Genomic DNA, 24,508 nt, shown 5'->3' on the forward strand with positions numbered 1-24,508 from the left:
TCAAATAGTCCTTTGACCTTGAAAAAAGTTAAATATACTACTTGAAAAATTATACTTTTCTTCTATTCCAGATGAATATTTTATCCCTTTCAGCAAAGCAGATCTTCAAATTCTTTTCAACTTAGAATTTTAAAGAACTGCCATGGCACTGAGAGTTTAAGTAACCTGCTGATGATCATTCAAACAGAATGTTAGATGCAAGTCTTATATCCAGGTCATCTTGACTCTAAGATGTGTGACCTAGCCACTGCACATGGCGATTGAAAAGATACCACCTACTTATTAACTGGAAAAAGGCTAGATTCATGTTAGGAGATAAAGAGACTTTATATTTTCAGGGAAAGGTTCGTATGTTAAAATAACTCTTTGCAAATGAGCAATAATTTGCATGTTTCTTTTTTTTAAGACTGTGCAATTGCTTTATTTCAGATTTCAGGAGCATGTGAAAGGAGGGCCATAGCTTCCTCTGAGGCCAAATTTTAAAGGTTCTCAATTGGCTGGTGGGGCCAATAAGGATATTTCTTCCTGGCCAGTTTGGTTTGAGGGAAAGTTTGGTTCAAATCCTCAATGGTCATCTGTTCAAAAGGAATTATTTCTCGATCTTTTCCATCTCTTTCTGAAGTTCTGCCATCCTAGCATTTGAAGCTTTCATGAAATCAGCACCAATTTTTGTATCTTCCTGTTCTTCAGCATCTATCAGGGCAGTGACTTTATCTTCTGGCACAGGAATCTTCTGTTCATTGAACTTCTTTTCAAACTCATCCACAAGGCCAGGTTTGGCCACATTTTCCTTGTAGTAAGCCCAGTTGATCACTTGTGCCTTCTGAGGCAGGGTAACCAATCTGGTTGTAAGATATTCATTATGGGATTTCAAGGTATTAGCAATGGCTTTCTGGTTTTTAGGTATGATCTCCCCAAATGCTGCCCAATCAATAGCTTTCATAGCAAGCTTTCATCCAGCCATCTTAGAACTTCACCAACCCTGGTGGCACAATTTGCATATTTCTTACATCTTATTTTTACATCTCATTTTTAAGGGTAAAGAAACAAAATGTTAATAAGTCTATAACTACTTTGACACCAATAAGGTGTTGAGGCAAATGGTCCTTATCGTAAGTTCATTTAATAGCATATTAATGATTGAAAACCTGATCTCTCTTCTTGGAATTAACATTTTCACCCCCCTAAATTAAAGGGGGGGTGAAAGCAGTAAAGTATTCTGAATTTGAAGTCAGAGTACTTCAAATCCCGACTCTGCTGTTTGCTACCTCTGTGACATTGGACAGTTTATTTGACCTCTCTGGGTTTCAGTAACTCTTCTGTACAATGAAGGAATTGAACTATATGGTCTCTGAGGCCTCTTCTAATTCCAACTCTATGATCCCAAGTCTCAAAGTACATAATTAATGCAAAAGTAGCTCCTCTGAGGCAATACCAAAGAGTGGTTCTGGTCAGAACAGATGCTCATTGGGAGCTTACTGAGTTGAATCAAAGATTTAACATTTTAGGAAATATCTCCAAACTGGTAAACTTCAATAAATAATAAAATAATTTGCAATAGAATATAAGTTCCTTGAGGACAGAGAACTTTATTTTGTCTCTCTATCCCTTGTACCTAAAAAGTGCCTTGTACATAGTAGGTGCTTAAAATATGATTGCTCAATTGATCCTATGAAAGGAATGAAATAGAGGAAAACATTGAATAGAATACTGGTTTTAATCTAGACATATTCAGAGTTTCTTTGCTCAAGTATAAAGTAATACACATTTTGTGAAGAACCAATTTTCCTCAGGCAGCCAAGCAAACATGTTAGTTGGTAAAAAATATTTAGTCTGAGCTTGTAAAGACATGAAATATACACTCAGCCAGCCTGAGATCAAATCTTGTAAAGCAAAGAAACATCCAGAGAACTTCTCATTTTGCAATCTGTACTTGCTTTGGCTATGGCTAGGCAATCAATACTACCTTGTTGGATGACAATTTACTCATAACTTGACCATTGGCACATTACTAGCTTGAGAATACAAAATAAAAAATAGCTAAAATTCTCAAATAAGAACATTTGAAGAGAAATATTAAAACCCAAGGCAAATAATTTTTGAAATGATTTATTATACTTATTTAATATCAGTTATTAAATGCTTGACCCTTTTCTGGATAAGCACATCTATATGAAACTGAGCTCTCAGTGATAATGATGATGATGATGATGATGATAACTAACATTTATGAAGTGCTTTAATGTTTTCAAAGCATTTTACATGCATCACTTCACTGTTTCCTCATAACAATCTTGTGATACATGTTCCATTATTACTCTCATTTTATAGTTGAGTAAACTGAGGCTGAAAGAGGTTAAATGATATGCACAAAGTGACACAACTACTAAATATCTGAGGTAGGATTTGAACTCATGTCTTTGAATCCAAGCCCAGAACTCTATCTGCTATACCTTCTAGACATAAATATAAATTAATATTCAAACACTTATATCATCACTATCCAACACTTACCAAGAATCTACTAATTTGCTTTTTACCTTAGGTAGGCAGATATATGAGGTTTACTTAAAAGGTTTTTTTTTTGTTTGTTTTTACCAGAGCTAAAATTATATTAATTTGGGGTACTTCTGGTGGGGGAAACATTTTCTACCAATGCAGATGGGTACCTGATCTGTAACTTATAATCTTAGAGATTTTTCTGGGTTGCTGAAAATTTAAATGATGTGCTCAGGGTCACAGAGCCATTATCTCTCTGATAACATACTTTAATCTAGTCACTCTATGAGTGACTCTCTATGTTCTTTACCTTTATTCCTCTCAACATTGGCATAGACTTCCTTGGAAGGTAGTGGATTCCCCCTTACTTGAGATCTTCAAGCAGAGGCTAAGCAATGACTTGTTGGGGATATTATAAAAAGGATACTTGGTCAGATTTGACTAGATTAAAATATTTTTCAAGTTAAAAAATGTATTAATGCTTCCTATATACCATGTTATGTGCTAGTATTAAAGATACAAAAATCAAGCCAATTAGACCTTTCTATTGAGGAGTTTTAATTCTACTTTTTATTATTAATTTCACAGTTGCTCTATCAAATCACATAGAGGGTTGAAGGAATGCAATGACTGATATCTCTAGTTGTACATTTTAAGGAGCTTACTTACTTAACATTGATCATATGACGTTACAGGAAGCAGGTCATACAACTTTATGCAATCAACTCTAAGGTCTGGGAATGGTTCTTTGTAGATTTTCTGTCTTTCCCAACCTGATGTAGCTCTTCCAAATTCTCCCATCACAATCCTTCAACACCCTTACAACAACCAGACCACAATATTTGACTTAAACTTTTATCTCCTTCTACTTGTGCTGATCATCTTATAATCTCCTTAGAAGGGAGTTGCCTAGGAGAAGGACCATAACTATTATAAGAGAGATTTGTGCTTTGACCCGGGATAATATCTTGAGGATGGCGGGGTGCATAAACTCTTCTTGACAACAGTTTACTTTACCTCAGGGTTCTCTACCAGCTTTGGCTCTCTCAAGGCTCAATTCCCCTTGAAGCATCACTTTATCTTCTCTTTTCAACCTAGATAGAGGGAACATCAAGACCCTTTAGGGGCCAGACTGCCACCACTCCTAGTGGAACCTTTTTCTCATGGTCTGACTGTCCTCTGTACTCCTGCTATTTGATCTCATTATGAATTGGTTCCAGGCTTAAAAATTCTCAAGATGTAGCTCTGCCTAGGAAATAGCCTTAGTGAAACCACAGCTACATAAGTTGCTGCTGCGATCCCTATTAATATTCAGAGATTGGACTGTAGTCATTGAAATTTAGCTTTGGCACTTACTAATCATATATTTGGGATAAATTATATAACCTTCCTGGACCTCAGTTTCATCATCTGAAAAATGAGTAAGTAAGACTAGATGTCTTGCTTGGAGCTGGACTAGATTGTCCAGCTGTAGATCTATGATCTTCCATCATCTCTATTGACACAGATATGTTCCACAAGAACAGATGTATCCCATTCCTCAATTCTTTTCCCACTAAGAGTATATGTGTATGCATGTGAATATATGTTATTTTAACACATCATAAATACTAGTTTGACACACAAAGAATCATAAACAGTAGCTAAACACTAGCAAATGTAACAGATACATTAATTTAACATAAAACACATCCTAAACATTAGGACAGAGAGATATGATAATTATCACATATCCCCAAAGCAAATCTCAATCAAATCTCAACCCCTAGCTAAGAAAGATTACTTGATTACTTGGCATGAGGAAAACACATGGGAATCAGTGTATAACACAAAGTCTGTAAAGATGTTTCACCAACAGCAACTTACCAAGACATAGGCTTGAGCTCCAGGGAGATAAGACATTCTGTGAGGAGAGGGGAAGATTCAGTCATCATTCCTCAAGGAATTTTCTTCAAGGAATGGAGGATCAAGGAATAATTCCTCAAGGAATTAAGGAATTTTAGTTAAGGCATGATATATTTTATTTGTAATGTTATTTGATAAGTACCAACTCAGATTAAATCTTGCTTTAGACACTAGTGATGCAATCCTGGACTCTGTCACCTTCAGTTTCCTTTTATGTAAAATGATGATAATAATAGCACCTACCTTTTGAGTTTTTTAAAGATCAAATCAGATAACATTTACAAAGTGCTTTGTAAACCTTAAAGAGCTATTATTACTATTATTATTATTAGTAGTAATATTGCTATTGTTATTAACAAAATGACCTCTGAGTTGGATAGAATTAGACTCACCAGAGATCCCAATTTCTTCAAGACATAAGACTTTTCACTGTATACTATAAACTTTCCTGTTTATAATTCATTTCTGTGCTCCTTGGATACCATTATGCACAATATTTCTATTTTTTCTGAGTGACACAGTTATTTCTTCAGGGACTCTTCTCTCTACAAAATAAAACTAATAGTTTATCTTGATCTTGGCTAGATAGCTCATATTTTCCAAATATTCAGCATGCCAATGATTAATTACATGAGTGAAATGAAAATTTAGTAGGTCAGAAGAAGCAAAGCCATAAAGAGATTTATAAGCTAGGAGAGCTATTACTTGAGAGAAAGCCAAGACAGCAGCTGATAACCTTTAAGTACATTGGTTTCAATGCTCTGAACTGATGATCAGTAAAGGCTGCAAGCAAAAACCATTAACAATGAGTTCCTTGGAGTCACAGTAACTCTTTCCCTTTCTAAGAGTTTGCTAACTTATAGTGTTGCCATAGCAACAACTCTATTTATACTCACATATGCCATGGTACAATATCTTGCTACCTGACAGGACTATATAATCCTTCTAGGTAAGTATTTAAATTGCCACCTTCAAGAGTGGTGATAAATGCAAAATTTTCACCTCTTTCTATATCAAGGTATCTAACTGCTCTCTGCAGACAGAGTGGTAATTGTTTGTAATTATCTAGGTATAAAGTAACTTATGCAGTGCCTTTACACATGTAGATACTTAACAGATGAGAATGAAAATCTTTAAATACATTTGTACTTGCTTCCTGAGTTTTATATTGAGGTGGGTGTTTAGTTCTTTACAATAGCATGAGAAAGTGAGGTTGGGGGAAAAGGGAGAGAAGTATAAACCTTAAAGTTAGGAAGGATCTTAGACATCTTCTAGTCTAACTTCCACCCCAGTAAAGGCTTTAGTGGATAGGACTTAACAAGAAACAAGAAGAATAAACTATATACTGAAACCTAGGAATTAATGTTGCCTATGTGTATTTGTAGACTTCAATTTCTTCTTTAGTAGCATGAACAGTAGCCACACTCCAGTAAAATTATCTTGGCAGACAGGCTAAACTAGGGTAAGGGTAATCAGTAGGCCTCAAACTCGTTGATGAGTTAGGGGGACGTCTATCCCAAGCATGTGAAGACTTCCCCTGCCCTGCCCCCATGGAATGGGAAGATGAGAACAATTAGTTCCAATGGCCATGAAGGTGGCTGAAGTTGGCCAAGTGGAGTACTTAGAGCTTGCTTAGACACTGAAGATGCTAAGGTCATCCACTGCATCCTGGGCTATTGCCAGTTGTCTCAACTTCTGTCTCACCACTTAACTTCCATGACTCCTGAAGAGATTTTGAGACTGACCTCTTTGTTCAACCCTGCCTCACTTAAATCCAATTCATGAGGCATCACCCCATGATATCATTGGTCCTCTACTAAAATTAAGGATGAACAGCAACAATGTTTGAATTAACTACCAGCTAAGTTTAAGTTCCTTGAGAGGAGAATAGTTTAACTTTTGCCTTTGTATTTTCAGTGTCTAGCAGTGTTCTTCACAAATAGTAGGCACTTCATAAATGCTGGTTGAATTAAACTGAATTGGTATGTCTCTTAGGAATAGGAGAAATGTTACCTCAAGACTTGTGTTAAGGGAGGGGGATAAGAAGGAAGGCTGGAAAGAGACAGTTTGTTGTTGTTGTTTGTCCTTCATTCTTGAAGAGGACCATGACATAATGGAGGTGATACCATGCCATGCACGTGAATTCTATTTAAGTGAGGGAGGGCTGTGCAAAGTCACCAGCCTCACTTTCTCCTTTGGAGCCATCTGGGTCTGGTGGCCAGAAAAATCAGGATGACTGAAGATGACCCCAGATGTGGTAGAAGATCTTGGCCTTTTAAAGCTAAGGGCTTTAGCAGGTCTCAGTTTGACTGAAGCAATGTCCATTCAGTGATTAAGACTAGGTAAAAAAATGAGGCAAAGAATGGCCTCTTTAACCTAGTCCAGAAGAAAAAAAATCAAACTGGGCAAGGAAGACCCTCAGGTTTCTGGCAAAAACAGAAACAATTCCTATTTATATCCAGGCTGAGTCCAATAAACAACACCCTATAAGTAGTAGGAGCTACACCACTGGGCACCCAACTGGAACTGGCCAGTTGGGCAGTACAGCTTTTCTTTCTTTCTTTCCTTCTTTCCCTTTCTTTCTTTCTTTCTTTCTTTCTTTCTTTCTTTCTTTCTTTCTTCCTTCCTTCTTTTTTTTCTTTCTTTCCCCACTCGGTCATTGTTTGAGCCCTGATTGACTCACAGTGACCCTGAGAGTCTTATGGTTCTAGGATAAGACAGTGAGGTCCATTTTAGATATAAGGAGTTTGAAATTGAAATTGAGGACAATAATCATTCTTCTTTTTTCTTTGTCTTTCTAACCTCTAGCACAGTCCCTTGCATATGGTTGACAATTAATAAATGTTTATTGAATTATTACAGTGAATTGAACCACTTCATTTCACAGAGGAACCTGATATCCAGATAGATGAAGTGATTTACACAAACACATACATTTTGTTTTTCATCTCTCAAGTCAAGGTGTTGGACTACATGAGCTGGAAGGTCTAACTCTGGTTAGTTGAATGCTGCAGCAAAGGGCTGAGTATACTGAGTTCAGCAGCTTTGAACTCCATGCACTGAGTTATTGTTGTTATTTGTCCTTCATTCTTGAGGAAGACAATAACATCAGGAAAGTGATGCCATGACTTGCAAGTGAATTGGATTTAAGTGAGGGAGGGCTGTGCAAAGTCTCCAGCCTCACTTTCTCTTCCTGAGCCATCTGGGTCCAGTGGCAAGATATTGATCAGGATGACTGGAGATGGCTTCCAGGAGGCCTACCTTTTTAGAGTCAGGTAAGGTCCTGCTAGTCAGCCTCTCCATCCCACACAAGGAGACATAACTGCTATTATGAACAGCAACAGACAAATTATAGATAGCACTGAAGTTATAAAAATATTAATCCTTGTGCATGCATTTTTAAAAAGAATATAATTACTTTGCTCATTATCCTATTTTTACTTTGTAATCTTTTGGTTATGCACATATACTTCATAAAAAGAACAAACCAGGGAAATCTTCCATTTCCCAAAACAGACATTGGAAATGTTAGCTTAACATAATCTTCAAGTATGCTCAACACCATATGTTGACTTCTAATTAAGTTGCCTAAAATATTAGAAAACATGATCAGTGAAAACTCCAGTAAAACAAGTGATGTACATAGAATATGTTACACTAAATCTAATTCTACCTGATGTAAGTATTTTGTTCAGTAAAGAAAGTTACCAAAGTTAAAGCTTTTGATTCCTCCCTCATTGTTTAAGTTGGCATTAATGAAGCACTATTGGAGTTATAAAAAGGCAAGAACTGAAATTATTAGAAACAGTGTGGCAGAGTGGTATTAAATTTGGAGTCAGAAAAACCTAGACTGAAGTTGTATTTCTTACACTCGCTAGTGTTGTGAGTGTGATAAAGTAAATTAACTTTTCTGATCCTAATTTCTTCAGAGTGTAACTACTGGAGTCACTTTCTACTCTAAATCAATGATCCTGTAAGGCAGTGATAAGAATTTGGTAGTACAAACTCTTTAGCCTAATAATTGCTAAGCATTAAGGCCCAGAGTTCTAGTCTTTATATTGGTTCTTCTCCTCAGCTTCTGTTTGAGAGGCAATGTGATGTATTGGCAAGAGTGCTGGACTTGGACTTAGGCAGGACCCTACCTCATACTCACTAGCTTTATGGGCTAGAAAGACTTCACCTCTGTAAGCACCGATTTTCTCATCTAGAATATGGGAGTACTTATATTTGTAAAACTTGCTTCATAAGATTCTTGAGATCGAATAAGATACTATACATAAGTTGATTTGCAAAGATTAGAGCATCATATAAATGTCAGATGTTAGTCTTTAAAATGCATTTTTATTGATCTCTTTTGTTTTTACATCATCTGTATGTCCTAATATATCACCATCTTTTTTCCATTATAGAGAGCCACCCCTCATAACAAAGAATGAAAAAAAAAAAGATGGAAAAAAAAACTATTCATCAAAACTCTCCAACAACATCATTGATTATTTCAATTTTTGGACAACTAAAAGAGGCAAAACTGCCATATTTCCATAATTCAGTCCTAAAAGATAGTTTTTGGTTATCTCAATTTGTGCTGTTTCTTCAAAGCTTCTCTTTATAAGACAATCCAAAGCCTACAAAACCTAGGAATCTACTAGGCTTTAATTATAAGAAAAAGACAATAACCTCTTTCCTTTTAATTCTCTATTTTTTTGAGGGTGCCATTCAAGTCATTCAACTTTCCCACTTTAGAGTCGTCCTCAACTCTTCATTTTTCCTTTTCTCCCAGCTCCAATTTCCAATTAGTAGCCAAATCCAATTATTTCTACCTCCATGACACCTTATAACTGTCACCTTTTCCCTGCTCATATGACCACAAGGCTAGTTTAGGTTTTCATTACCTCATACCTGAAACATTATAACTACCTCCTAAGTGTTTCTTCCCTCTCCAATGTATCTTCCACACACTTAACAAATTGATATCCCTAAATGACATGCCTAACCATGTCATTCACCTGTCCGGTAACCTTCAAAGGTTTTTGGTTTCCTCTCGGATAAGATCAAGCTACTCTATGTGATTTTTCCAGGTAGATTATGCTTTATTCCCCTCACCTTTTCAACATTCAAACAAATTGTTCCACTTGCTGTTCCTAGTACATAAAATCCCACCTTTTGCCTCCAGGCACATAGAGCACAGGAATGCTCTATTCCAGGGATACTCTTCCTTACCTTCCTATCTTCCTTCAAAGCAAAAGTCAGGTCTTGCTTCCTCCATGAAGTCATTTATGATTCTACCAGTTATTATTGTCTTATCTCTAACTTTGCCCTGTGTTACTTGGTTTTTATTTTGTACATATTTTTATTTATTCACGTAATAGAGATAGACTGGTCAATGGGGAGCCAGTCCTGGTGGCATGAGCTGTATGCTCTCCCTCCTGGCAGCCCAAGTGGATGCTTGGTGAGTCTGCCTCTAGGAATGCATGATAACATGAAATGTTAAAAATGTCAACTTCTTCAAGTCTCAAAAGTCTCTTACTCTCTGGGATGGCCTAACCTCTATCTAAAAACTTCATGAAAAAAAAAAAAGAGGAATTTTCAAAATTACCCATGCTTTTATTTTAGGCCCATGAATCCTAGAGAAAATTGGAATGGTGTAAGGAGCTGTGTTTTATTGAATGCTAACCACTTAAAGAGGTAGTATCACACAAAAATAAAATCACACTAAAATGAACACATACATATATGTGTGTGTCTATATGCATATATGTATAGATATATGTATATATGTATTATATATACACATATATGTATAGATATATGTATGTATATATATGCACATATGTATACATGCAGACACACACAGATACACATACATATCAAAGAAAAAGTTCATTTGGTAAGAGATAGGAAGGCAAGGCCTTCCTTAGAATGCATGTATTTTAACATCTTCCACTTGAAAACCAGCACTGGCCTCCTTACATTGATGAGACCCTGTATGAAAGGAAAGAAGAAGACACAAACAAGAAGTCCCCTCATCTCAGAAAGAGGCTTGCCTACCAGGCCATGTGCTAACTGGCCAGAGAGTAAGGCAGAACTCTGGGAATCATCCTTACATCTCATGACCAGCAGGAAAGAAAGAAAGAGATTTGACTTCTTGGCACATTCACATTTTTGTTCAATAGCCAACTAAAATGAAGTCCTGAGCCTCTAATGTGGAGGATAGGATCCTCCATTCTTTTTTTGCAGAAGTAGACTCCTTAAGCATCCATGTAAATTGCTATAAGGCAGAATAGATTGAAAAGCCAAGAACCTCTATTCCCCTTCAGAAGCCTATTCATGTGGGGCTCTTTTGTATCGTTGTCAAGACTGGGACCTCACAAAACTATTATCCTTATCTATGTACATTTTGACTCCCTTCCTTCCCAATAGGAGGTATGCTCCTGAGGGAAGAGATTGTTTTATTTTGTTTTTGTATCTCCAGGAGACAGCCCAGTGTTTTTCATGTAGTAGAAACTCAACAAATATGTATTATTGAATTGAAAGAAAAAGAAATTAGTTAACTGGAAGATAATTGATCTTGGAAAGACTAAAACTAAATAGAAATGAGTTGAGAGAAGGGAAGCAATGATCTTTCTCTACTCTGGGACATTATTTGGGCCAAATACAATCTGGGTGGGGTATATAATTTGAAGATATTGGAATAATGTAGACCAACAAAAGTAGAGATAAAGGGCTCGAGACAATAGTGTAAGATTGTTGGATCCTGTAGATCCAGGAGAGGACATTTTTTATTCCCATTTCTTTGGACTCAGAGACCTTGCACTGAAGTTGAGCACTATCCTAATTTCCAAAATACAGCTATTATTTACAACTATATTTTTATTGAAATGCTTGCTTATTTAAAAAAAACACTGCTTTTTATATGTCTATGGAAAAACTATTTGCATTTTAAAGGAATTCAATTTTAATAAGACTTTTTATGTCCCTTCAGGTTCATTGAGATGCATTTACCTATGTTTTGATCCTGTTTTCCCCATGTGATTGAACTATATGCAAAAGAAAAATAAAGGGATAGTGTTTATTACATGAAATCCTTATTATAACTTTCTCCCATCATTCAGTCTGCAGGGCTACTGTAAAAGTTAAATTTGTGTAATTGGAATCCCTTGGCTTAAGACTAAGCTACAGTATGCCAAAATTTATCACATAATTTGTAGCATCTAATAAGATACAGTGAATAATCTCCAAATGTTGACTGACCCATTAAAAAGAGTGAATGCTTTAACAGTAAATCACATACATGAAGGATTATAGAATCTTTTATATCAAGTGATTTAGAGGTTGTCTAGCTCAATCCCCTATCTGAAACTTCTGCTCGAATATATCTTGTCAGAAGGAAATCTGTACTGCAGAAGGAAGCTCAAGGTGTTTTCAGATTACTCTAATTGTTAAGAAGTTCCTCTTGATTGTGTTTCCATGTAGTTTTTAAACTTTGGTCCTAGTTCCCTTCTCTGTAGTCATACAGAAAAAGTAGGATCTCTCTTTTTTCCGTGATAGCCTACATAGTGAGTACATTAAGATACTCTCAAGTAATAAGTGTGTTCAATAGAAAATTGTAGAAGTAATAAACATCATATTGATAAGAAAATAATAATGAGACAATATATCACAATTTATAGGATTTAATTAAAATAGTACAAAAGCAAAAAAAGTATCCCTGAATACATAGTAACAAAAGAAAAGAATGAATTAATGAATTGAGTACACAATTAAGAGAAACAAATGATCCATAAGCAAATAGTTTTGAAAATTAAAGTTGACATAATAGAATAGGGGAGAGAGAGAAAGAAGGAGAGAGAGAGAGAGAAAGAAAGAGAGAGAGAGAGAGAGAGAGAGAGAGGAGGGGAGAGAGAGAGCTTAATTAACACATAAGAAGAGTAATATCATAAGTGGAGATGAAATTAAAAAGCAGAACTTAAGATACTGAGCTAAATGGAAACAAATCTACAAAAAATCAAGATGGATCAAGCTTCAAAATCTAAAATATTAAAAGTTAACAAAATAGAAATAGATTACATAAATGTTCCAGAAATTGACCAAGCCATAAAATCCAAATATTTACCATCAGTATTCTAATGATTATTCAATGTGGCTCTACATCATGGGATACCACAACTTCTGGAGAACAGAAGTTCTAGGTGATCCAAAAGCCAGTGGAAAGACCTATGGTGGATGTATTTAGGCATATAGGCCATAGCATATTGGCAAAAAGGAATTGTGTATGAGAAGAGGCACAAAATATTTTATTTAGGAAATATTTTGCCAGAAATGGAGGCAGTCAGTTGACATAATAAAGTAAGAAACAACTGATGAGCAGCCTGAATTGTTTATAATGTGTAAAGATCAAAAACAAGCCCTTTACTACAGTATATGACTCCTTCATGGAAGGATATGGAATGAACAAATGCAAATGTCTTGCAATCATTGCCTTTGGAGAAATTGCTTATATAAAAGATCATGGATCAATTGAAGGACTGAACAATCCAAAAAAAAGAATTTAAACTAGGGAATTTATATTTTAAGCTTTCCCAAGGCATCATTTGCCTCTGAAACAATTTCAGGAATCAGTCAGTAAATGGAAGAAGCATAAGGAAAACAACTTCTTACTTTTTATCATTTAATTTTCTATCAGTCCTTATTTGGATCATCATCAATTAGAATTCACAGATACCTGTATGTATATTGACTATATGTAGGATTCATCTTATATATAGTCAATGTAAGATAAGATGTATAAGAATATTCATAAAGCTTTGATTTTGCTAGATGGCACAATAAGTAGAGTGCTAGGCCTATAGAGAGGAAGACCTGAGTTCAAATACGGCCTTAGAAAGTTAGTAGCTTTGTGACCTTGGGCAAATCATTTAACCTTTGTTTGCCTCAGTTTCTTCATCTGTAAAATGGAGAAAACAATATCACCTACCTCTCAGGGTTATTATGAGGATCAAATGAGATAGCATTTGTAAAGCTTTTAGCACAGTGACTGGTATATATCAGTCACTTAATAAATGCTTGTTCCCTTCCCACGTTCCCATATTAATGATGAAGATGACATCTATTGTACAAACAGATTGTTATCAACATGGTAGTGGAGACTGGGGTTATAGGGTATTGTTTGTCATACAGTATAGTGATATGGAAACCAAAGAGGAGAGACCTGTAAAAAGGAACTAGTCATAAACAGTGTTAAGTAATTCCAAAAGAGCCAAGAGAATGAGGATTAAGAAGACTCTTATTGGTTGGCCTTTGGGATTTCACTGGTAGAAATTTTATTGAAGTTTGCACCCTCCCATAATAGAATTTTGTTGTCATCATTTATTATGATTCAAATAATCATAATGCAGTCAGAATCAATCTAGGTGCTGTTTTGTTAATTTACTGCCAAAATACATTGATGGGTAAGCCATTTAAAGGATGACAAAAATGGCTGTTCAATTATAAATTAAAAGAGTCAGTAGATGTTTAGGTGGAAACTGACTTATCAGATACTTTTCCAAGACCTTTTTTGTTGGCATAAACACCATTTATGGCACAGCAGGAAACTTTTTGCTTTCTGCCTACCAAGAGTTAAGAACCTGATTTTGTAGCAAAGGCCCCAAGTGAGAAACAGGAAAAGTATTGACCAGCATTTTATTAGCAATAAAGACATTAAAAAAATAAAACACATAAAGGGCTGGTGATAAGGAGGAAAAAAAGTTGAGAAGTTAAAAATAGTACTTCTCTTACTGCACTTGATGTATTGCTTCTGTAGTGGCCTGAGACCTAATCACTTCTCGTCAGGAGCAACATTATTACAAAACCTATAGGGAAGAAGAAAAAGTATATTGCTTTCTTTCTGCAGTCAAAGCAGTGGTCAGAAATACATGAACTGCAACTCAATAGGGGTAGTGCAGAATAGGGCACTGAGGGAAGAAATAATGAACACCAAGAGAAAAAAAAAACAACTGTGTCAAAGCGAGAGAAAGCTAAAAGTTTGGGGGAAGGGAATAAACATTTACGTAGTGCCTGCTATGTGCCAGGCACTGTGCTAAGTACTTTTTTTTTTTTTAACAAATATTATCTCATCTTCATAATAACTGTTTGGCAGGTAGTATTATTATCCCCATTTTATAATTGAGGAATCTGAGGCAAACAGAGGTTAAGTGACTTGTCCAAGGTCACACACCTAGTGACTGGATTTGAACTAGTTTTTCTGACTCTAAGTCTAGTGTACCTGCCTTTAATTCGGTGATCACAAATTAAATGTTCAGGACCAATCCTACACAAAATTGTTCAGCAGGCAATTTTTCAACAGTGCCCCACTCTTCTCCCTTTCTATATCCTTCCTCTGTCCTTTCCCTACATAGTAAATCTACAACCACCCATGTTACCAGCAGTGGTGAAGGTCTCTGCTCCTTCCATATATATTCCAGGTGCTTAATTTGCTCTCTATAGAGATGAAGAAGAGTATCGCTATTGCTCCTTAGCTTTCTTTTCTCACAAATAAAAAAAAATCCCATAACTTCTCACCGTCATGTATAGATAGTAATTTCTAATGCTTCTATTCAGATAGACTTCACTAGGTGCTAAAAGTCTGCATTGAAAATATAGTTGTCAACTTTAAGGAATCAAAACTTATGGTTTCATATAGGAGAAAATAAGTTTTAATGTTTTATAATGAATTCTTCTGATGCAGTCATTAATATCTAATATAAATTATATCATATCATTTGTTCATATCAGGTTCATGGGAAAATGCTAGCCATATTATCTCCTTTAACTAAAGATACTCTCTATGAAGATATTATGTTAATAAAGTAATTCTTACCCTTTGATTCTTGAGGAAAATTGTGGCACAAAAGCTTAGCCAACATCCCATGAACAAACTGGTTATGCTACTGTAAGGATGTGGGAAGGATAGGGGAAAGCTGAAACATGTACCAGTTGGACCTGGAATGATGATGTTCAAAGGTTTTTAAATTACAAAGTTTTCTCAACCTTCATTCTCATTCTCATTCTCATTCTCCCTCTCTCTCTCTCTCTCTCTCTCTCTCTCTCTCTCTCTCTCTCTCTCTCTCTCTCTCTCTCTCTCTTACTCTCACATACAGTTATCATTATTTAGGGATAGCCAGCCTCTGATGAATTGGAGATGATTAATGGTACCCTTGGTTTGTCTTAGTTTTGATGGAATACTTAACAAAGTCTGCAAAAGTCCTTTCTTATTTGCCAATGTTCATCAAAAGATAAAGCACTTGTGAAATCATTTTATAACTAATGGAGAGAATCTCAGAGTTAAAAAAAATGAAACCTTAGTGGCCATTTATTTCAAGCCATACCTGAAAAAATATTTCCTTCTATACAATATCTATCAAGAGTAGCCTTTTAGACATTACTCAAAGATCCCCAGAAAGGGACAATTCACTACTTCTTAGGGACTCCTCTCCCTTTTGAATAAATCTGATGATCAAGAACTGTTTTCTGATATTAAGCTTAAATTTACTTCTTTTCAACTTCTACCCATTGCTCTTACTTTTGCATTTTGGATATACACATAAGTTGAGACACCACTTCACATACTCGAAGACAGCCAATATTCCCTCCCTTCTTTCCAGATCCTTTCTTCTCTAGGTGTAATACTCCCAGTTCCTTTGACCAATCTTCATATGAAAGGATCCTTTACCATCCTGATTACTCTCCTCTATATACTCTTCAGCTTATCAAAATCCTTCCTAGAACCTGGCACTCAGAATTGAGTGTAACTGATGTAGTCTTAGCAGATCAGACCACAACAGGACCATTATTCCTGGAAGCCATGATTCTCAATGTAGCCCAAATTCATATTAATTTCAATGCCTGACATCACACTTCAAGGGGACTTTCATAGAATTATTCCTTCTCTTCCCTCCTACAAATCTTGGATGGGAACCTGGACCTCTATATCTTGTTGCCCTAATTGTTACTTGTACAAGCATAATATTATGTACCGTCCTATAGCAAACTTAAGTAATTATCACTTTCACATACATTTACCAGTAAGGCAGTTTTCCAGGCTAGTTTTCAGACTTTCATGCAATTTAAGTTCTTCTAATTTAAAAGTTGCAATTGGTACTTTAGGGGAGGGAAAGGGAAGGGAAGAGAGAAAGCTTTTTATTAAGCACACACTATGTGCTAGGGGCTATGCTAAGCACTTTACAAATATTATTGCATTTGATCCTCACAACAACCCTGGGATGCAGGCACAGTATTACTATTATTTTTCCTTATATGGTTGAGAAAAAATGAGGTAGACAGAGATCAAGTAACTTACTTGAGATTATGCAGCTTGTAAGTGTCTAAAACTACATTTGTAACCAGTTCTTTCTGAATCCAAGTCCAGAACTCTAACCACTGTTTAATCTAGGTGACAAGTTCTTGAGTACTAGTTATATATTTCTATTCCATATGGTCTTACACATCTTTTTAAATTGGCACCACAGCTGTTGAATTTACTTCTGCAACTCTGAGTGACTCCATAACATTTCTAGATAGCTCATATAACTGTTACAGATTATACTCTCCATTGTGTCATTCTTAGTTTAAGCCTTCTAAGCGTTTTCATCTGTATGATGGGTAATGATAAAGTAAACAAGCTGTGTTGGATAAATTTACTTTACTGAAAGTTACTGGAATGTATAAATAAGTACTGTTTTATTGCTGATCTGAGATTCTAATTAGATGTCACTTCTCCACAAACCCAGAGAAATTGCATTGTGATTTTAAGGACTTTAAAACATATTTTCTTCAAATTGGCTCTGACTGATGATCTCATTTCTGCATAAGTAGAGTTTGTTGCCAAGACAATGATCCCAAATATAATTATCTTCTATAACCTACTAGTGAAAATACATATTAAGGCAACAGTATGTCACTGTTTCCAGCATTTAACAAATAATAAAAATTCAGTATTTTAATGGATCTATCATCTCATTAATATGGGTTCTATCCCCACTAGTATGAGTAACAATCCTCTCATCCTGATTTGGGTCTTCTTTCCATCAGTACAGATCTCAAGCTCCTCATAACTTTGTACTCTTTTGAAAATTGCTATTGCCAAAAAAAATCTAGCAGCCAGTGGTCAGTGTGGTAATGAGGGTTTCAAACTTAGCAAGGCTAGACTTGGGCAAGAGACACAGAGTCTATCCTTGGGGACTATAATAAAAACTTTTCCAACTTCGGTTGGTGCTGCCGTAGTTTAGAGTCTATTGACATAGTCTTTGAGAGTCAGGTGTACTTCTAAGGTAGAATGAGGCATTAGAGAAAGACTTTGGAAGCTCCTGTTCATGCCCCTTCATAAATCTTTCAGACGATCTATATAGTGTAATGAAGTTTTTCCCTGGACCTTTGAAAGGTGTGAGTATAGGGGTGTCATTTTAGTTATCCCTTGCTCTTGCTTCATGATCAGGGGATTCTTTTCTGCTCAGAGATATCATTAATGGTATATTCTTATGACACATAGAAGTTATATTTGCAAATATGCTTCAGCTTATTTGTACCTGCCATGCCTCTCTTCCTATTGCTTTTGTGGTTCCTTAGAATTTTTATTCTTTTGAAATTATAATATTGTGGGTATATAGCATCACTAAGACAATGTTGATGTTGCTGGTGAGATTGGTTTTATGTAAAGTCAATTCCAGTCAAAAAGTATTTATTAAGCACCTATTAGATAGCTGATTTTGTGCTGAACTCTGGGAATAAAAAAAAAAAAGGAAAAACACAAGGGGAAGCTTGTGATCTTTGAAAGATGGTAGAATTTTGCAAATGTGTTCCACCCTGACACACTCTTACTAAATTCTGAGCTTCTATCATGATTCCTCAAAATATGTATATATGGACTAATTCAATAGCCTGCCCATACAGCTTTATGTCATAATCTTTTTGACAGATGTTTCCATTCTTTGCTTTTTCAATGAATTGACATTGCTAGTATGAATTGCTAGGTTGACCTCTCTAAGGCAGCTTGTATCAGTAGAAGTTTTGAGGTATAAGATACCTTAGAAGTCATATAATTCAACTTCCCCAACCTTCAATTTTACTGATAAAAAATTTTATGATTTAAGATCATAAAGGTAGGACACATATCAGAGCTGAAGTTTATTTAATTTTTTTTGAAGTGATATACTTTCTTTTTCATTTATTTTTTTCTCAATTATATATAATGTTTTTTTTAGCATTCATTAAAAAAAAAAAAAAACTTCGGTTCTAAATTCTCTCCCTCTCTTCTTCCCCCTACCCTTGAGAAGTCAAGCAATTTGAAATAAATTATACATGTGTAGCCATGCTAGATATTTCCATATTAGCTATGTTGCAAAAGAAAACAGACCCCCCCAAAAGAAAAAAACCAAGAATAATGAAGTAAAAAAAAAGTATGTTTCAATCTGCATTCAAATAGTTTTTTCCTCTGTCAGTGGGTAGCATTTTTCATTATGAGTCCTTCAGAATTGTCTTAGATCATTGTATTACTGAGAAAGGCTAAGTCATTCACAGTTGATCATTATCGTACAATATTACTGTTATTGTGTGTGCATAACGTTCTCTTGGTTCTGCCCATTTCACTTTGTTTCAGTTCATGTAAGTCTTCCCAAGTTTTTTATGAAAGTGTCCTGCTCATCATTTCTCATATCAGAATAGTATTCCATCACAATAAAATACTACACCTTGTTCAGAAATTCCCCAATTGATGGGCATTCCCTTTTTTCCATTTATTTGACACCACAAAAAGAGCTGCTACAAGGATTTTTGTACATATAGGTCCTTTTCCTTTTTCTCTGATCTTTTGGGGTACCGATCTAGTAGTGATATTGCTGGGTCAAGGAGTGTGCATAGTTTTATAGCCCTTTGGGTATAGTTCCAAATTGCTCTACAGAATAGTTAGATAAGTTCACAACTCCACCAACAGTGCATTCGTGTCTTAATTTTTCCACAACCCCTCCACTATTTGTCATTTTCCTTTTCTATCATATTAGCCAATTTGATAGGTGTGAGGTGGTACCTCAGAGTTGTTTAAATTTGCACTTCTCTGATCAATATTGATTTAGTGCATTTTTCATGTGATTATAGATAGCTTTGATTTCTTCTTCTGAAATCTGCCTATTCATATTCTTTGACCATTTATCAACTGGAGAATCATTCATATTTTAATAAAATTGACTCAGTTCTGTATATATTTAAGAAATGAGCCATTCATCAGAGAAACTTGCTATAAAAATTCCACTCCCCTCCATTTTTCTGCTTTCCTGCTAATCTTGACTGTATTCATTTTGTTTTGTGAAAAAAAAATTAATGATGTAATCAAAATTATCCATTTTATATTTTGTAATGCTCTCTGTCTCTTGTTTAGTCATAAATTCTTCCCTCATTAATAAATCTGATGGGTAAAATATTCCATGCATCCCTAATTTGCTTGTGACATTACCTTTTACATCCAAATCATGTAACCATTTTGACCTTATCTTGGTATATGGTGTCAGATGTTGGTGTATCCCTAGTTTCTGCCAAAGTGCTTTCCAATTTCCCCAGTAATTTTTGTCAAATAGGGATTACTTGTCTCCAAATATTGGATCTTTGGGTTTGACAAACACTAGATTACCATTGTCATTTACTGCTTTCATTACGTGCCTAACCTATTCCTCTTATCTATTGCTTTATTTCATAGCCACTACTAATTTTTTTTTGATGATTACTGCTATGTGATATAGTTTGAGGTCTGCTACTACAAGCTACCTTCACATTTTTTCCCCTTTATTCACTTGATATTCTTTGAGCTGTTGTCCTTCCAAATGATTTTTTAAAAAATTTATTTATTTATTTTTAGTTTTCAACATTCACTTCTACCAGATTTTGAGTTTCACATTTTCTCCCCATCTCTCCCCTCCCCTCATCCCATGACAGTGTGCATTCTGATTACCCCTTCCCCTAATCTGCCCTCCTTTCTATCACCCCCTTCTCTTATTCCCTTCTCCTTCTATTTTCCTGTGGGGTAAGATAGATTTCTGTACCCCATTGCCTGTGTATCTTATTTCCCAGTTGCATATAAAACAATTTTTAACATTCATTTTTAAAACTTGAAGTTCCAAATTCTCTCTCTTCCTCCATCTACACCCACCCTCATTGAAAATGTAAGCAGTTCAACACAGGTTATACATATGTAGTCATGCAAAACACTTCCATAATAGTCATGTTGTGAAAGACTAACTATATTTCCCTCCATCCTATCCTGGTCCCCATTTATTCTATTCTCTGCTTTGACCTTGTCCCTCCTGAAAAGTGTTTGCTTCTGATTATCCCCTTCCCCAATCTTATCTCCCTTCTATCATTGCCCCCCATCTTTTATGCCCTTCTCCACTACTTTCCTATAGGGTAAGATAGGTCTCCATACCCAAATAGGTGTGTATGTTATTCCCTCCTTAAACCAAACTTGATAAACGTTCACTCATTCCTTCTCACCTCCCCATTCTTCCTCTCCACTGTAAAAGCTTTTTCTTTCCTCTTTTATGTGAGATAATTTACCCCATTCTACCTCTCCCTTTCTCCTTTTCCCACTATATTCCTCTCACCCCTTAATTTTATTTTTTAGATAGAATCCCTTTATATTACCTCACCCTGTGCCCTCTGTCCATATATATTTCCTCTAACTACTCTAATAACGAGAAAGGTTTCATGAGTTACAAATATCACCTTTCCATGTAGGAATGTAAACAGTTCAACTTTAATAGGTCCCTTATGATTTCTCTTTCCTGTTTGCCTTTTCATGCTTCTTGCATCTTGTATTTGAAAGTCAATTTTTCTGTTTAGCTCTGGTTCTCAATAATGTATTAAATTCCTCTATCTCATTGAATGACAATTTTTTCCCCTCATAAAGTATACTTAGTTTTGCTGGGTAGGTGATTCTTGGTTTTAATCATTTGACCTCCAGAATATCATATCCTAAGCCATCAGATTCCTTAATATAGAGGCTGCTAAATCTCATATTATCCTGATTAGGATTCCACTATACTTGAACTGTTTCTTTCTGGCTGTTTGCAATATTTTGTCCTTGACCTGGGAACTCTGGAATTTGGCTATAATATTCCTTGGATTTTTCCTTGGGGATCTCTTTCAGGATGTGATCTGTGGATTCTTTCAATTTCTATTTTACTCTCTGGTTTGAGAATGTCAGGGCAGTTTTCCTTGACAATTTCTTGAAAGATGATGTCTAGACTCTTTTTGATTATGGCTTTCTGGTAGTCCAATAATTTTTAAGTTACCTCTCCTGGATCTATTTTCCAGGTCAGTTGTTTTTTAATGAGATATTTCACATTGTCTTCTTTTTTTTTATTCTTTTGGTTTTGTTTTATAATTTCTTGATTTCTCATGGAGTCATTAGCTTCTATTTGCTCCATTCTAATTTTTAAGGAATTATTTTCTTCAGTGAGTTTTTGGACTTCCTTTTCCATTTGGCCAGTTCTGCTTTTTAAGGTATTCTTCTCCTCATTGGCTTTTTGGATCTCTTTTGCCATTTGGGTTAGGCTATTTTTTAAGGTGTTAATTTCTTCAGTATTTTTTGGGTCTCCTTTAGCAAGCTGTTGACTAGTTTTTCATGATTTTCTTGCATCACTCTCATTTCTCTTCCCAGTTTTTCCTCTACTTCTCTTGCTTTTCAAAATCCTTTTTGAAATCTTCCATGGCCTGAGAACAATTCATATTTTTCTTGAGGGCTTTGAATATAGGAGCTTTGACTTTATTATCTTTTTCTGGTTGTACATTTTGATCGTTATTGTCACCAAAGTAAAATTCTACAGTCTGAGTTTTTTTTCCCCTCTGGTTGCTCATTTCCCCAGGCAATTACTTGACTTTTTAACTCTTTGTTAAAGTAGGGCTCTGCTTTCAGGGTGGAGGGTGAACTGTCCCAAGCTTCAGGGGTTTTGTGCAGCTGTTTTCAGAGATACTTCTAGGGGCCTGTAAGTTTTCAGTTTTCCAAGGTGGTATGATCTAAGGACAGGTGTTTACTCCTTTCCTGGCCTGTTCTCTGGTCAGTGAGTGACCACAAGCACTCTTTTCTGCCCTGGAACTTAGAGGAGGGTTCCTTCTGCACTGCTGCCACAAGCTCTGCTATGCCATTGTTCCTCCTCACCCCAGGACTGTGACCCAGATCCAAGAATGGACAAAGCTACAGAATCTTGCCTCACTGACAACAAAGAGATCCCTGTAACTCCTTCTGATCAGTCGTTTGATCCCCTTACTATCTGTAGTCTGAGAGCTCTGGAAACAACCACTGTGGCCACCTCTGCTGCTGCTACCACCACTGCCATCACTGCCACCCCAGGGCTGCACTGCACTACTCTGTCACCCAGGTCCAACAGATCTTTCTCACTGATCTTCTAAGTTGTCTTTGGCTTTTGTGGGTTGAAAAGTCTGGAAACTATCATAGCTTCCAATGATTCAGTCCTCTGAGACCTGCTCTGGGTTTGCTGAGTTTGATCGGTGCTGGTGTGGCCCATGCTGAACTGTGTTCCTCTTTAAGCCCAGCATAACAGACATTTCTTGTTGACCAATAAGGTGTCTTGGGCGGGAAATTTGTTTCACTCTGTCTTTTTGTGGGTTCTGCTGCTCTAGAATTTGTTTAGAGTCATTTTTATGGGTATTTGGGGGAGAGTTCAAGTGAATCCCTGCTTTTACTCTGACATGTTGGCTCCATCCCCCACCCCAAATGATATTTAAATGATGTTTATAATTCTCTAAAATAATTCTTTGGTAATTTGATTGGTGTGGCACTGAATAAGTAAATCAACATAGGTAGAATTCTCATCTTTATTATATTGGCTTGGCCTACCTATGAAGGTTGAGCATTTTTCTAATTGTTTAGATCCAACTTAATTTTTGTGAAAAGTGTTTTGTAATTATGTTCATACACTTTCTGAGTTTTTCTTAGCAGGTATACTCTCAATTATCTTGTATGGTCTGCAGTTATTTTAAGTGGATTTTCTCTTTCTAGAGCTTGTTGCTTCACTTGGTTGGTAATATATACAAATGCAGATGATTTATGTGAGTATTTAGAATGTACAACTTTATTGAAGTTGTTAATTATTTTATTTAAAAAAATTTTTTTGGGGTGAGGCAATCAGTGTTAGGCGACTTGCCCAGGGCCACACAGCTAGGAAATGTCAAGTGTCTGAGGTCAGATTTGAACTCAGGACCTCCTGACTCCAGGGCTAGTGCTCTATCTACTGTGCCACCTAGTCACCCCAAGTTGTTAATTGTTTTAACTAGTTTTTTAGTTGATTCTCTGGAATTCTCAAAGTATACCATCATATCATCTACAAAGAGTGATAGTTTTGTTTCCTCATTGTTTATTCTAATTCCTTCAGATTTTTTAAATTGTTTTATTGCTATAGCTAGCATTTCTAGGACAAAATTGAATAATAGTGCTGATGATGGTCATCTTTGCTTCATCCCTGATCTAATTGCACAGGCTTCTAGCTTATCCCTATTATTGATAATGCTTGCTGATGGTTTTAGATAGATACTGCTTATCATTTTAAGGAAAGCTCCATTTATTCCTATCTCTCTGGCTCTTGTATTTTGTTAAAAGTATTTTCCCCCTGTATCCATCAAGATATTCACATAATTTTTGTTGTTTTTGTTATTGTTATGATCAATGATGCTGATAATTTTTCCAATATTGAACCACCTCTGTATTTCTCATATAAATATCACTTGATCATAAAGTATGATCTTTGTGATTATATTGCTGTAATAGCCTTACTAGTATTTTATTTAAAATTTTTTGCATCAAAATTCAGTAAAGAAATTGATATATAATGTCCTTTCTCTATTTTTGCTCTTCCTTGTTTAGGTATCAGTAAAGTGTTTGTGTTGTAAAAGGAATTTGATAGGATTCTTTCTTTGCCTATTTTCCTAAATAGTTTATATAGTATTAGAATTAATTGTTCTTTAAATGTTTGGTAGAATTTACTGGTGAATTAATTTTATCCTGAGATTTTTTTTCTTAGGGAGCTCATTTATGGCTTGTCCAATTTATTTTTCTAAGATTGATTTG

At 35.6% G+C, this 24,508-nt stretch overlaps 1 pseudogene; it reads right to left on the reverse strand.

Moving 5' to 3' along the window:
* Nucleotides 1–479: 479 nt before the first annotated feature.
* On the reverse strand, nt 480–964 carry LOC114034821 (annotated as a pseudogene).
* Nucleotides 965–24,508: the final 23,544 nt, after the last annotated feature.

Source organism: Vombatus ursinus, unplaced genomic scaffold (assembly GCF_900497805.2).
Source record: "Vombatus ursinus unplaced genomic scaffold, bare-nosed wombat genome assembly UNPS02009132.1, whole genome shotgun sequence".
Lineage (NCBI taxonomy): Eukaryota > Metazoa > Chordata > Mammalia > Diprotodontia > Vombatidae > Vombatus > Vombatus ursinus.